Raw genomic sequence first — 15,174 nt, 5'->3', positions numbered from 1 at the left:
CCTCGAAGCGTAGAAATTTCTGGTGAGCGGGGAAGATCGGCACATGGAGATAAGCATCCTTGATGTCGATAGACACCAGAAGTTCTCCCCCTTGTAGGAAGGAGACTACTGATCGGATAAATTCCATGCGAAGGATCTCAGGATCCTTAGGAACGTTTGATTTGAGAAAAAACGAGGAGACAGGAACTCTTGGAACTCCAGATTGGAGCTAGTAAGGAGGCCCCTCATTCGTCTTCCTGTCAGATCCATGAGAACTGCAGAAGAATTCCCCCTATTGAGCTAGCGGGACGCCTCCTGATAAGGAGGCTACAGTATCTTATAGGTTTTCCTCCCCAAGCCCTCTTTTTGTCCCTGGGGTTAACCCTGAGGATTACCTACTGAACCTGATGGCGGAAGCCATCGTGACTGCCTGGAGGCTGAAGCCCCTGGCACAAAAGAAGGAGCTTTTAAAAATGAAAGTGTATTTACTCCCTTACTTAAATGAAAAAAAGGGGGTAATTTTCCCACTAGAATTTCTTTGGATGAATTATCCAAACAACCTCAATTAGCTGTTCTACTGCAAAAGGAAGACTAGCCAGGAGTTTCTGCATGGTGAAAGGAAGTTTATCCTCCGCTGATGTGCGTTCCTGCACTCATGCGTTTAGCAACAATGTGCACAGAACCGTGTATAGCACCTGGTATTCCCAGGCTGTACAGGTACAAACCGCCATAGGCATCTCAGCAGTTGTGCGTTTGACTAGTTTATAAGCCATCACCTGCCTGAGAACCTTGTGGAAGTTCTACAAAAGGAACTCACAAGCCATTATTGCAAGCATAAAGCTGCCAGAATTCTGGGGCTGCTGAGCAGGATCCTAGAACACCTGTTAAACTGGCCTCACAACGATTAAGTAATTACTGTCAGCCAGGCTGCTCAATCTGCCAGAGAAAAAAGTTTTTTGTTTTTTTTTCAACAGGAATTCCAACTTTATTAGTCGGATGCCTAAGCATTTGAATATTGTCTGCTGAATAACAGCTCTTATTCACAGAGGATATACTGCGTTAATTGCTAGTATACCGTACTTAGTGAATTTCCTCCACCATAGGATAAAGTGTAAAAACTTAACTAGGAGGAAAATAACATATACAATAACATATCAGCCCCTACCCTGTCCACCTTTAGGAGATCCCTGAAAACTCATTTATTCAGGGAGGCCTATCCCACACCCACATAACTGTGCCTGAGCCACCCCCATCAAATCATTCTTTGCAGCTATTACCTTTTGTACCACCACCCCCTCCCTTTAGAATGTAAGCTCTACGAGCAGGACCCTCCTGTACCTTTTGTATTGAACTGTACTGTAATTGTGTTGTCCCCCCTTATACATTGTAAAGCGCTGAGTAAACTGTTGGCGCTATATAAATCTCGTATAATAATAATCTCGTATAATAACATATGTCTGGGAAATCTTCTCAGATACAAAAAAGGCTTTTCCAACAATAAATGGAGAGAAAAAATCATGCACAGTCTGAGGAGGCTTTAACGAACCCAAGGGAGCATAAAAGGAGTGGACCATTCAGCAAGATATTGAAACCAGCTGGTTCTCCCACATTTGACACCTAAGAAGAGGAGTCATCAGCCTCACCACGGTCCCCTGAGTGGATTTGTCTTCTCCCACCCCTAGTTCCCCCGTTTGAGGGCCCTGGGCAATGAAAGAGAATCTGAGCGATTAAAGTCGCTAAACTTTTTTTTTTTTTTTTTAAACCCTTCATGGCTGAGGGAAAAAAGAACCTTTGGTAAAATACGCAGGGACTGCAGTGTTGAAAACATTTCATGCCCCTGATGCGCACTCTAACCAGTCACTCCCTTTCAGGGGAGGATGCCATCTGTAGATATGAGTAGGCTTACCAGAGCTAGAGGGGGACTCCTTTAGCTCTATTTTTGGGGGTGTTTTAATCCCCCTTCTGACCTTAGCCCGATGCACACAGCAGAGGTACCATCAGAAGAAATCGCATGCACTGCTTGAGCGATAGTCCAGCTCTGCTGCTGTTTATCAATGCCCAGCCTGATGCAATAGTAAATGTGCCAAAGGAATGCCTGTGTCACCAACCTCTAATGCCACTTTGCTCCTGTGTCCCTTCACAGCTGCAACAATAGATATGGAGCCTTTAAACCATGCCTCCTCGTGCTTGGACGTCTGAGGACCCCAACACCGCGCTTAGCCCCGCCCCCCCTGCGTTAGCCACGGCTTTCCCATTACCTTTTTTTAAAAAAAAGAAGCATTTCCCGCACGGGCGGCGTGCTCACGATCCCTGGGATCCACGGGATGAAACAGCATGGCACAGGGGGGTCTTGTAAGCCGCCTAGCAGTGCACTGATCGCACCAGTTTTTTTTTTTTTTTTTAAAAACCTAAAGCGCTTCTTCCCCCAAGGAGAGGGGGAAGACAATCATCACAGGGGGGCGATTGGTGTGGAGAAGACTCCCCCCCCAAGCTTACCAGAGGTCCCGTTGTCTGCTTGGAGGAAGAAGCATCTCAGCTCTCCTGACACAGCACGCTCTCTAAGCGTGAGGCAGTGAATGCTCAATACAGCCCCCAGTGGTGACACATAGGCATGACAATATTATTTCTTAAAGGAGACCTTCATAAGAAAATTCAAAGGGATTTCTTAGAAAACTCCACTTAACTTTCCCCGCCGCAGGGTTTTCTGTGGTAAACCAACAGACCCAATCTTCACCCTTCACGGTTTTGGGTTCCGTTAAACCTTCAGGAGCTAGGGAGCTATCTTGGACCTGCAATAGCACCCTGCCAGTAAAACTTTATGGCCTTACTACCAAATGTACTGGATCCCAGGGTTCAGCTCTCTAAAAAGAGAAGCATTCACAGGCAAAACCTTGTTTCTTCGGATTGGAGGCCAGAGTACCATTCCATATGGCCCAAAAAAAAGACACTTTGAATGGATCCGGTCAGCATGGCTAGCCCCAGCAAGGATTGCTCCACTGGAGCTCAGCACAGCACATCTTTACTCATGACCAACACCTTAGACACTGGCGAAAAAACTGAGGTACTCCCAAGTAGGGGGAGGGGTTATATAGGGAGTGCACTTTTTAATTTAGGGCGTGCCAGTGTCCATCACCTGAAGGTGTCCTATAACCCACATAGTAACTACTATGGCTCTGTGTCCCCTGATGTATGAAAAGAAACTTTTTTTTTTTCAAAATTTCCTATAGTTTTTCATTTGTACAGCAAAAAATAAAAAACTGAGTGGTGATTACATACCACCAAAAGAAAGCTGTCTGTGTGAAAAAAAAAATATATATTTAATTTGGGTACAGTGTTGCATGACCGAGCTATTGCCAGATAAAGTAGCATAGTGCTGTATTCAGGGCCTTCTTTTAGGCAGGACAAAAAGGGCAGCTGCCCTGGGCCCCATCATTGTTTTGGGGCCCAAAGCAGCTGTCCCATACTTGCCAACTCTCCCAGTTTAAATTCCCTTGAAGTTTTAGTTCCGTGCTGTGTCCCGATATCTCAGTGTGAAATTCTGTTACTAATGCTGCCCAGCTTTGCCCTATTGCTGTGTACAGATGACTCACCTGCAGATCCTGTGTTTACATGTAAATAACCTGAATTGATATGTAAATAGCGGCAGCATTATTATGTAAATAGCCGCGGATCTATGCCATTGATATGTAAATAGAGGAGGCATTCATATGTATAGCATGCCCCCCTGAGGTCATATCCACCATCACATCTGCTGAATACTGCCCACTGTGGAGGTAAAGGTGCATGCTTGAAAGTCCTGCCTACAACTATGGTCATTAAGCCTAACATCAGCCTGTTTTGCGAAGGTAAGCAAATTGCCCCTTACATTGGTGGTCTGTGTAAATCCCTCCTTACATTGGTGGTTACTGTAAATGCCCCTGTTACATTGGTGGTCAGTGTAAATGCCAATTACAATAGTGGTCGGTGTAGAATCTCTTCTTTGTATTGGTAATAAGTAAAAAAAATCCAAACTTGCATTTGTGGTCAGTTTCAAATCCTCCCTTTCATTGGTGGTCCATGTAGAAGCCCCCCTTAAATTGGTGGTGAGTGTAAATCCCCCCTTACATTGGTGACCATTGTAGAAATCCCCCTTTATTGGTTGTACATGTAAAATCCCCCATTACATTGTCAGTGTAAATTCTTCATTACATTTGGGATCAGTGTACATTTCCCTTTACATTGGTGGTGAGGGCAGAATTGCCCTTACATTGGTGGTCAGTGTAAATCAACCTTTATAATGGTGGTCAAAGTAAATCCCCCCTAACATTGGTGGTCGGTGTAGAAGTGTCACCTTACATTGGTGGTCAGTACAAATCTCCTGAACAATCGTTGTCAGTGTAAATTCTCCCTTACATGGAGGTCTGTATATTCCCCCCTACACTAGTGGTGGTAGGTGTAAATGCTCCTATTATATTGGTGTCAGTGTAGAAATCCCTCTTTATATTGTTGGTAGGCATAAAATCCCCTGTTACATGGTGGTCAGTGTAAATCCACCCCCCCCCCGTGACATTGCTGGTCATTGTATATTCCCCATCACATTGGCGGTCAGTGTAGAATCCCCCACCATATACTTGCCAAAGATTTCCAGCTTTGCTCTACATGATTCAGAATTTGCCAAAGTGTACTTACTACCTCCTAACTAATCCCATCCCCCCACCACTGCCACTGATCCATCAACCCCCCCAGCACTGTAACCTTTAGCAACCAATGTGTGAGCAGTAATGATGTGCACTAACCTCTTGCAACCAAGCATTGAGCGGTAAGGACATGCGGTAACCTCTAGCAACCAATGAGCAGTAAATAATGTGCAGTAACCTCTAGCAACCAACTAGTGAGTGGTAAGAATGTCCAGTAACCTCTAGCAACCAATCAGTGAGTAGTATTGATGTACAGTAATCGCTAGCAACCAATGAACAAGCAGAAGTCATGCTGTATCCTCTAGCACAGTGGTCACCAACCTTTTTGGCACCGGCTGCGTGGAAGAAAATTGTGCCAAGGACTGGGGGGGGGGGGGGGGGTGTCACGCGAGGGGTGTACGATTTTTCGTGGGCAATGGCTGGTGTTAGCGCTTCAATCATCACGGCACCATGTTTGATATGGTGTCGGGGTGATTGAATCACATTCTTTCTATTATTACATTGTAGTGATAAATGAAAAAGTTCAACTCACCATAATGCAGAATCAGTGGGAGCCCTGAGCGTGTCACTTGCCACTGTCACCTGCCACGTTGCCTGTCACCACATGCGGAATGTCACCTGCCACAAGATGTGGATTGTCACTTGCCACGTTGCCTGTCCCTGTCACCAGATGTGGAATGTCAATTGCCACGGAAACCTGCGACGTTGCCTGTCACCAGATGCAGAATGTCACTTGCCACGCCACGTGCCAAGTTGCCTGTCACCATATGCGGCATGTCACTTGCCACGTTGCCTGTCACCAGATGCGGAATGTCACTTGCCACGCTGCCTGCCACCACTGCATTGGTGGCAGCACTGGTCCATTTAGCAAGAGGCAGGCCTCTGGGAAGTGGTGGGTTCCGAATTAAGGCAGGAGAGCGGTGATGCAGGGTGGGCAGTGAGAGATGTCATCTCTCTGCTCCCCGCCGAACCTCCGACACTGAGGCTGACAGGACACTGACTGCGAGAGCGGAAGAGCAGTGATGCGGGGTGCAGAGAGAGATGATGTCATCTCACTCAGCTCGCTTCTTCCATCCACCGCGTGGCTGTCTCATGCGGCCCGCCCGGCTCTCTTATGCCCGCATATCTCATGCTGGCCGCCCGCAGAAAGGCCACAGCTTGGGGGTTTGACGACCCTTGCTCTAACAAATAATAAGTGAGCCATACTGTGTGCTGCAAACTCTAGCAGCCAGTCAGTAAGCAGTAATGATATACTGTAACCTCTGGCGACCAATCACAATCGCTGCCTGATTCACTAAACTGATTTTTGAGTCTAGCTGCTATTTATTGTATGCCTCAGAGCAGGTGCAGAGCGAAATTGCATGGGGGGGGGGGGGGGCAAAGGAAAATGTTTTCCCAGGGTTCAAAAAAATTCTTCTATGTACACACAGTTTTTTAAGGAACTCAGCAGGTAGGTTGTTCCAAATAACTTGGAGGACTAACTGATCTTCTGTGGATGTAGGCTGTGTCAGGGCTCTGTTGGTGGTGGTGGTGGGGGGTCAAACCATCACTTCCAGGACTCTTTGTACTTCTTTACTCTGAAGTCCTTAATGGCATTGGCTGTATGTTTGGGGTTGTTGTCCTGCTGCAGAATAAATTTAGAGCCAATCACGACTCCCTGATGGTATGGCATGATGGATAAGTTTCTGCCTGTAATTCTCAGCATTAAGGATACCATTGATCCTGACCAAATCTCCAACTCAGTTTGCACAAATGCAGCCCCACTCTTGCAAGGAACCTCCACCATGCTTCACTGTTGCCTGCACACACTCATTATTGTGTCGCTCTCCAGCAACAAACTGCCTACTACTATATCCAAATATTGACTCATCAGTCCAGAGGACCTTCTGCCATTTTTATGCACTTCACTTCCTGGTTTGGTACATAGATGAGCCGTTTAGCCTTTTTTCCACATGGAAGGTATGGCTTTTTGGCCGCAATTCCTCCATGAAGACCGCTTCTGGCCGGACAATAGCTGGATGTATCCAAGTCCCACTGGTTTCTACCAGTTCTGTGCTGAGGGCACTGCTAAACATCCTTCGATGTTGAAGGCAAGCATGATGTGTCTTTCGTCTGCTACATTAAGTTTCCTTGGCCGACCACTGCATCTACAGCCCTTAGAACTGAGAATTACAGGCAGATATTTAGCCATCATGCCATACCGTCAAGGAAGCACACAATGGGCCCCAAATTTATTCTGCAGCAGGACGACCCCAAACCTACAGCCATTGTCATTGAGAACTATCTTCAGTGCAAAGAAGATTGATTTGGAATTTGTTAAAAATAAACAATTCAAATATATATGTTTTTGAAAGTATTCCTTCTTCACACTTGCCTAAAATGTTTGCACGGTAATGTATGGCCATAGTCCCCTGTACAAACAGTATACAAGACGTTAGTCACAAGCTACAGCAGAGCAGGAGTGGTTAAAAGCTATGCATGACTAGATCACTAGAAGCTACTGGATCACAATACATATTGAGACATTCTTTTTTTTCTTAAACATTCATAGCTCACTAGCTAGGGGGGGGTTATTGGCCATGTGTGACTGAACAGTGGCCTATGGTGAACCAAACAGTACATAGTGAGAAAGACCAATAGTACTCATAGACCACTGCCGAGCAGGAGAATTTAAGGTTGTTTGCAACTAGCTCACCAAAAGCCACTGTACAACAGTACATAGTGAGACCTTACTAACAAGTTAGTCACAGAGCATTCATTGACTAGCAGGAGGGGTTAAGGGCAGTCCATTTGCCTCTATACAGGCAGAATATAGAAGTACATTATAAACAAGGTTACCCACTGATTAGTGCAGGTCAGAAGGGGTCAACAGCCATCTCTGACTAGGTCACCATATACTGCTGTACCAAATTTCATAGTAAGACTTTATCAAACACTTTATTCACAGCGTACTGCAGGTGTTAAAAGCCAACTGCGAGAATGTCATTGGACAGGGTTTGTGGAGAACTGATGATACTTTAGGTGAGTGGGAATACTGATGAGGACCATACAGACACTGCACCCTCTTGCTTGATGCTGCAGGAATGTTCAGTTGCCATGATCTGGAGTTAAATCAGGCATATGGAACTGCCTTAATCACTTTAAGATCATAATACTTATATACAGACACACGTTGTGGCTTTGAAGTGGTTTACCAGGATTATAGCTGAAGACAACCATAACCCCAGTATTTTTTTTACAGTGGACTTCCTCATGAAATCATTCTGAACACTTTCAAAAGTGGTGAGAGGGGATGCCGCCCCACCTAGGTTTCTTAAACTTACCACTTGTCAGCTCAGCATGAAACAATCCAATGGTGCAATCAGCTGGTCCCAGATGTGTCCAAGACTATTCTTTGATCGCCCTTATGGCCTCGTAGGACTGAAGCAAAGTCACGACATCACTTCCGGTCCAGGCGGGAAGTAAACACCTTTTTTTTAAGCAAGAGAAACTTGGGGTCTTTGACCCCAAATCTCTACACAAAGTAGTAGTAGTAGTAATCCTTATTTCTATTACATGGATGTTTACATTCCTTGCAAGAGCAATAAAAGAAAAAAAAAAAAGTGCAAAAATATATATTTTTTTTATCATCCCCACCTCTGTGCTCATATGCAGAAGCAAACGCGTACACAAGTTGTGCACGCATACGTAAATAGTATAAGCAATACACATGAGGTAGTGGCACGAACGTTAGCGCAATGCTAGCGCTAGACCTCCTCTAACTCTAAAGCCCCATACACACTATCAGATTTTCTGCTAAATTTTTGTCTTCAGATTTACCAAAACCATGTAGTGCAAGGGCCTGCCTGATTGCATACAAATTGGAACTCCTAAGGTTTGACCTCATATTATATGGTTTTGGTAAATCTGAAGGCAAAAATCAGCAGAAAATCTGATAGTGTGTATGGGACTTTAACAGGCATCCTGTAAACATTTTTGACGTGTCACCTATGGAGATTTTTAAGTACCGTAGTTTGTTGCCATTCCACAAGGGTGCACTATTTCATTGTGTGACATTTTAGATATCAATTTACTCGGTGTAAAATCTATAAATTTCCTCCTCCCCTGCTGGCTCCTCAGTTCTTTAAAGAGCACCTCCAGTCCGCTGGGGAGACACAAGAACATATGATACACATAATTAACTATATCACATTTCCTGTAAGGAAATCCTCATGTCTTAATACACACTTGGGTGGGTACCCGGCTGTCCTGAAAGACTCCGGGAAAGAAAGTTACCGGTAAATAACTTTGTTTTTCCCCTAATCGTCTTTCAGGACAGCCACCTGAGGATAAACGAGCACTTACCCCTAGGGCGGGACCACGGCTTGTAAGACCTTGCGTCCAAAGGTCTGATCTTTAGCCGCCCAAAGATCCACTCTATAGTGTCTTACAAAGGTGGCAAAGCTGGACCAGGTTGCCGCTTTACAAATCTGTTCCGGAGTTGCTCCAGCTCTCTCTGCCTGCGACGCTGCCATTGCCCTTGTAGAGTGTGCCCTGCTACCCTCTGGGATCTGCATGCCTCTTAACTCATAAGCCTGTTCAATGGCTTCTTTGAGCCCTTGTGCCCTTTCTTCACTCCAGAATTTAAAATAAAGAATCCGTCTTCCTAATATCTTTTGTTGCTTCTAAATAATGTAAGACGCATCTCCTGACGTCTAAACTATGAAACTTTACCTCTTGTTCCTTAGAGGGATTTTGGCAAAATGAAGGTAACACAATTTCCTGGCCCCTGTGGAATTTCGAGGCCACTTTAGGCAGAAATCCCGGATCCATTTTAAAGATTATGCGATCTGGAAAAATCTGACAAAAGGGGGGTCTGATTGATAGGGCCTCTATCTCACAGACCCTTTTGGCTGTAGTAATTGCCACCAGAAAGACTGCTTTAAGCGTCAGCATCTTCAGGTTGCAATTATCTAATGGTTCAAAGGGGTCTGCTGTCATAGTTTGCAGCACTAATGACAGATCCCACTTTGGAAAGACTGTACCTTGTATCGGTCTTTGTCTGCTCACAGATCTAAAGAGTCTGATTACCCACGGATCAGATGTTAATCTCTTTTCCTGGTAAACCGAAAGTGCTGACACTTGACTCTTTAACGTGCTTAGTCCTTTGTCTATCCCGCTCTGTAGGAACTCTAAGACTGCCACTAAGCTCTGTGTATTGAAATTATTGTCTGTGCACCATCTGTTGAAGCACTTCCATACCTTCTGGTAGATGTTACGTGTTTAAACTTCAGCAGTCTATCTATTAGACGGCCTGAGAAACCTTTAGCTTCCAGCAGCTGCTCCTCAGACACCATGCTGCCAAGTTCCACCTTTCCACTTGGGAGCAGTGTACTGGGCCCTGGGAGAGTAGATCTTCCTGGATCAGTAATAACCAGGGGGGTTCCACCGCGAGTTCCTTGAGCATAGAGAACCACGGTCTCCTGGGCCAGTGAGGTGCTATGAGAATAAGTGTTGTATTCTCTGTACGTAATTTCCTTATTACTGTTGGTAGTAGTTCTGGGGGGGGGGGGGGGAGAGGCATAGCATCTGTTAAATGCCAACCTCTGTGCTAACTCATCTACCCCGATCGCTCCATCCTCTCTTTTCAGGGAGAACGCTCTGACTTTCCTGTTTTCCTTTGAGGTAAAGAAGTCCACCTGAGGTATTCCCCATTTCTGAGAAATCTGCTCGAATACCTCCTGTTTTAATACCCATTCGCCTTCTCTCACTTTTTTCCTGCTGAGGAAATCTGCCACTTTGTTTAAATCCGCTTTCAAGTGGACTGCTGATAATGAGAGTATGTTTTCCTCTCCCCATTTCAAGATTTCCTCTGCTAAAGTCCACAGGGTTCCACTTCTTGTTCCCCCGTTTGTTTATGTACGTCATCACTGACGAGTTGTTGGACCTGACCTGCACATGATGACCTCTTAACTCTTTCTGGAAGGTTTGAAGTGCATACCCTACTGCTCTTAATTCCTTCCAGTTGGATGATCTCATCCTCTCCTCTTTTTCCCAAGTCCCTTGTGTTATCTGAGAGCCTAGATGTGCTCCCCACCCTACGCCGCTTGCGTCTGTGGTTAAGATTCGGGAAATGGGTAGGCTCCACAGCCGTCCTCTGTTCACGTTCTCGGTTCTCCTCCACCACCACAAGGTTCTTTTTACCTTTGCTGGTATGAGAACCTTGGTATCTAAGGCCTCCTGCTTGTGGTCCCATATCTTTAACAGGAACATCTGCAGTGGCCGCAAATGCAGGCCTGCCCACTGTATCGCTGGGATTGCAGATGTTAATAGCCCCAACGTTGACATTATTTGCCTTATGGCACATAGTAAGTTGGTCTGCATAATGCTTACTTCCCTTTGAATTTTCTCTATTTTTTCTTTGGGTAGGAACACCCTCTGTTGAGTTGAGTCTATGATATATCCCAGGTATATTATTTGTTGCGTGAGTTGTAGATTGGATTTTCCTAAATTTATTAGCCAACCTAGACTTTCTAAGAACGTCTACGTATATTTGAGGTTTTCTAGTAACTTCCTGGGCATATCTGCAAACAGAAGGTCGTTTAGATAGGCAATGATAGATATGCCTTTGACCCGCAATGGTGCCAGAGCTTCGGCCAGAATCTTTGTAAAAATTCTGGGCGAGGAGAGGCCAAAGGGGTAGAGCCTGAAATTGAAGATGCATGATTCCCTCTTCTGTCTCGATCGCTAATCTTAGGAATTTCTGACAATCCTGGTGTATCGGGATGTGGAGGTACGCGTCTTTTAAGTCTAGGGAAACCATAACAGTTTGGCGGTAATAGCGCCTTTACTGAATATATGGAATCCATTCTGAACTTCTCGTAGGTTTTGGACATATTTAGAGGTTTGAGGATCGGTCTGACCTTTCCTGAGGATTTTCAGACTCCAAATATGTGGGAGTAGAAACCCTGCCCTCTCTCCTACTTGAAACCTTGACGATTACCCTTTGTTCTTTGAGCTCCTTTATGGATCTCATTAACCCTCTGGCCTTCTCCTTGTTCTTTGGAAGTTTGGTGATGTATAACCTGTTTGGGGGTGATCTTGAAAACTCTAGATGATACCCTTCCTTTATTGTTCTTAGAACAAATCAATTGGAGGATATTCCTTCCCATTGCGGGAGGAAGGCCCCCAGTCTTCCTCCCACTGTGACTACTTTGTCATTTTTTGTGGGTTTGATCAGGATGAAAAATCGCTCCCCCTTTGCCTTTCCCTCTCTGAACCCAGGTTTTTCTCTGGTTATCCACCTTGGGTGTTGAAAAGCAGGACTTTGTGTCCCCTCTTTGTCTCCTTTCATTCTGTTGTGGTTGACTCCAATTTGCTTTACGTTTTAAATGGAAACACTTTCTTCCTACCTGCTGTACGGTCCAGCACTTTCTCCAACCCTGGCCCGAATAGCAGGTCCCCTGTAAAGGGAATCCCGCAAAGTTTGGCTTTGGACGCGCAGCCTCCCTGCCATGTCTTTAGCCATAGGGCCCTTCTTGTGGAATTTGCTAGTGCGGAGGATCTGGCTGCCATCCGAGCCAATTCTGCTGCAGCGTTTGCAATATATGCAACGCCTGGCAGGAGTGTGGGAAAGGAAGATAGGATCTGCTCTTTTGCATTTCCCTCTTCAATGTGAGCCTGTATTTGGTTTAACCAGAACTCTACGTTCCTAGCCACCACTGTGACCGCCATAGCTGGTTTTAGACTGCCCACTGTTGAGTCCCATGACTTCTTTAATAAGGCGTCCATCCTTTTATCCATCGCCTCGGATAGGACCCCCATATCCTCAAATGCCAAGTCCGTGTGCCTTGACACCTGTGAGAATGCTGCATCTAATTTTGGAGTTTTGCTCCATACTGATGCCGGATCCTCTGAAAGGGGAAACCGTCTTTTTAAGGCTTTAGGGGAAAAAAAAAAAAAAAAAAAAAAAAAAAAAAAAATGGTTCTCTCTCAGGTTCCTGACATTCTTTCTTAATAGCCTCTATTAAGACCTCATGAACAGGAAAATTCTTCTTTTCCTGTTCCCCTAAGCCTTCATATATCTGATCATACAAGGATAGTGGTTACTTCTCTGTTGATATCCCTAGTGTGGTATAAATGGCCCCTAAAAGATGGTCGGCCTCTAATGAGAGCTTGCATCGGGATGGCTTTCTGGAATCCCCATCCAGAGCTTCACCCTCAGAATCTTGGGAGCCGGATGTTGCACAGGTTCCCCTTCCGCCTCCTCTCTAGGGGCTACCGATGGACCTGCACTAATGGAGGGTATTGCCTGCGTTTTTGGCAACGTTGCCTGTATCGGAGGAGCAGTCTGGAGCTGCGGTATCCTGAAGACCTTCAAAAAGGGTCTTAAAGGATTCAAAAGTACTGGACAGTTCCTTAACAGATGCCACCAGTTCACTCTGCTCCGTGGAATGTTCTTGTACTAACTTACTGATACATTCTTTACATAATGCCTGGGGCCCTGGTTTTGTCTGTTTTCTGAAGACAAAGAAAAAACCCACAATTAATATTAAAGCACCCTCCCCTGCAAAATTGCAGGAGTGCAACATCTTCATATGGGCTTACCTCACCAGGGGCCCTATGAACCACCCTCTGACACAGGAGGGTCCTTTACCTACCCCCCTTTGCTTATGTATCCCACATGCTAAAGGTAGGGGGGGGGTGCATTCAGGCCAGGGGAGTTCCACCCTAGGTTCCCCTTCCATGGCTGGAGCTGGTCTCTGCTGGAGAAGTGTGGTCGGATTCGTCTGCATCCGCCATCCTGGTGTCACCTCCAGAGCCTCTCCTGTCACCACAGCATGTACAGCTCCTCTACAGCATCTGCGGCCGGAACCGGAAGTGCACACCCCTTCGGCTGGATATGACGTCACCCACCACAGGCCGTGCAGTCCCAATACCTGGCGTGTTTGCTGTATCACGCTGCTGAGGGCATGGTACTGCTGAACCTGCACTCCGTTCCACCGCCCTCGGTGATGAAAAGGCACCCCCCCCCCCCCCATCCTCCACCTGCGCTCAGGCATGCAGGGGTGACTTTAACAACAAAACTTTTGACCAGGTGCCATACCACTGTGGGTCTGAGGACTGCACATTAACTCTTCCCTGGTCTGTCCTAGGAGTGTCTACTCTTCTTTCAGGACATGCTGCCTGAGCCTCCCTCTGGCTCTCCTGGCTGGTTCCTGTGGTGTCCTCCCCTCTGGAGGAAACACAAACTGAGGAGCCAGCAGGGGAAGAGGGAATTTATAGAAGGCTGGCGCGGTGTTTCCTACAGAGGGGAGGAGCCAAGGTCTCAGGTGGCTGTCCTGAAAGACGGATTAGGGGAAAAAAAAAAATGCCAAAAAAAAGCCTAGTCTTAAAGTGGTTGAAGGCAGACATCATTAGGCCCAAGAGACCCTCATGCAAAAACAGGGTCAGTTGGCTCCTGGCAAGTTTAACATTAAGTTGGGTGGAAACAGACTGAAATTCCCATTTGTAGCCTTTGCATACTACATTTTGGACCCAAACCGCCAAAGGCCAACAAACCTCTCCCCTTGTTAACAAACAGGGCACCTCTCATTGTGAGGGGGACTTACTTGCAGGCTTGGAGGGTCTCAGACTTATAATAGAAATAAGTTCCAGGAATAGAGGGTTCACCCGACAGCTGTTGCCATCTTTTGGGCAGCAGTTTTTCAAATGCAAAAAACCACATACCCGACCAAATTTTCTGTAAAATATAAAATGTTACACCGCATAAATAGATACCAAACATGTCACACTTTAAAAATGCACACGCCCATGCAATGGTGGCAAAAAATGTGCTATCCATAGGCGAAGCTTTAAAAGCCATTACAGGTTACCACCTGGGTTCCAACACCCTAGAGAATAAAATGGCAGTCGCTGCAATACTTTGTCATACCCTATTAGCGCAGCGGTCTTACAAGCGCACCTTTATAAAAAATACACTTTTTTGAATTAAAAATAAAACAGTAAAGTTAACCCAATTTTTTTTTTTTTTTTTATAACTGTGAAAGATAATGTTATGCCGAGTAAATTGATACCCAACATGTCACGCTTCAAAATCACGCCCGCTCGTGGAATGGCGACAAACTTTTACCCTTAAAAAACTCCATAGGCGACATTTAAAAAAATTCTGCAGGTTGCACGTTTTGGGTTACAGAGGAGGTCTAGGGCTAGAATTATTGCTCTCGCTCTACCGATCGCAGAGCTACCTCACATGTGGTTTGAACACCGTTTTCATATGCGGGCGCTACTCACGTATGCATCCGCTTCTGCACACAAGCCTGGCAGGACGGGGCATGTTTAAAATTTTTTTTTTTTTTTACAGTGTAAAAATAAAAAAAGGTAAAGCATAACAAGACCTCTTAAAAAATATGAGATCTGGGGTCAAAAAGACCTCAGATCTCATATTTACAGTAAAATGCAATAAAAAAAATAGCCCTTTAAGAGCCATGGGCAGAAGTGACATTTTGACATTGCTTCCGCCCTGCAGTGTGTCAGGGAG

Source organism: Aquarana catesbeiana, linkage group LG04 (assembly GCF_042186555.1).
Source record: "Aquarana catesbeiana isolate 2022-GZ linkage group LG04, ASM4218655v1, whole genome shotgun sequence".
Lineage (NCBI taxonomy): Eukaryota > Metazoa > Chordata > Amphibia > Anura > Ranidae > Aquarana > Aquarana catesbeiana.
The sequence above is the reverse complement of the archived record's forward strand: the minus strand, read 5'-3'. Positions refer to the sequence as shown.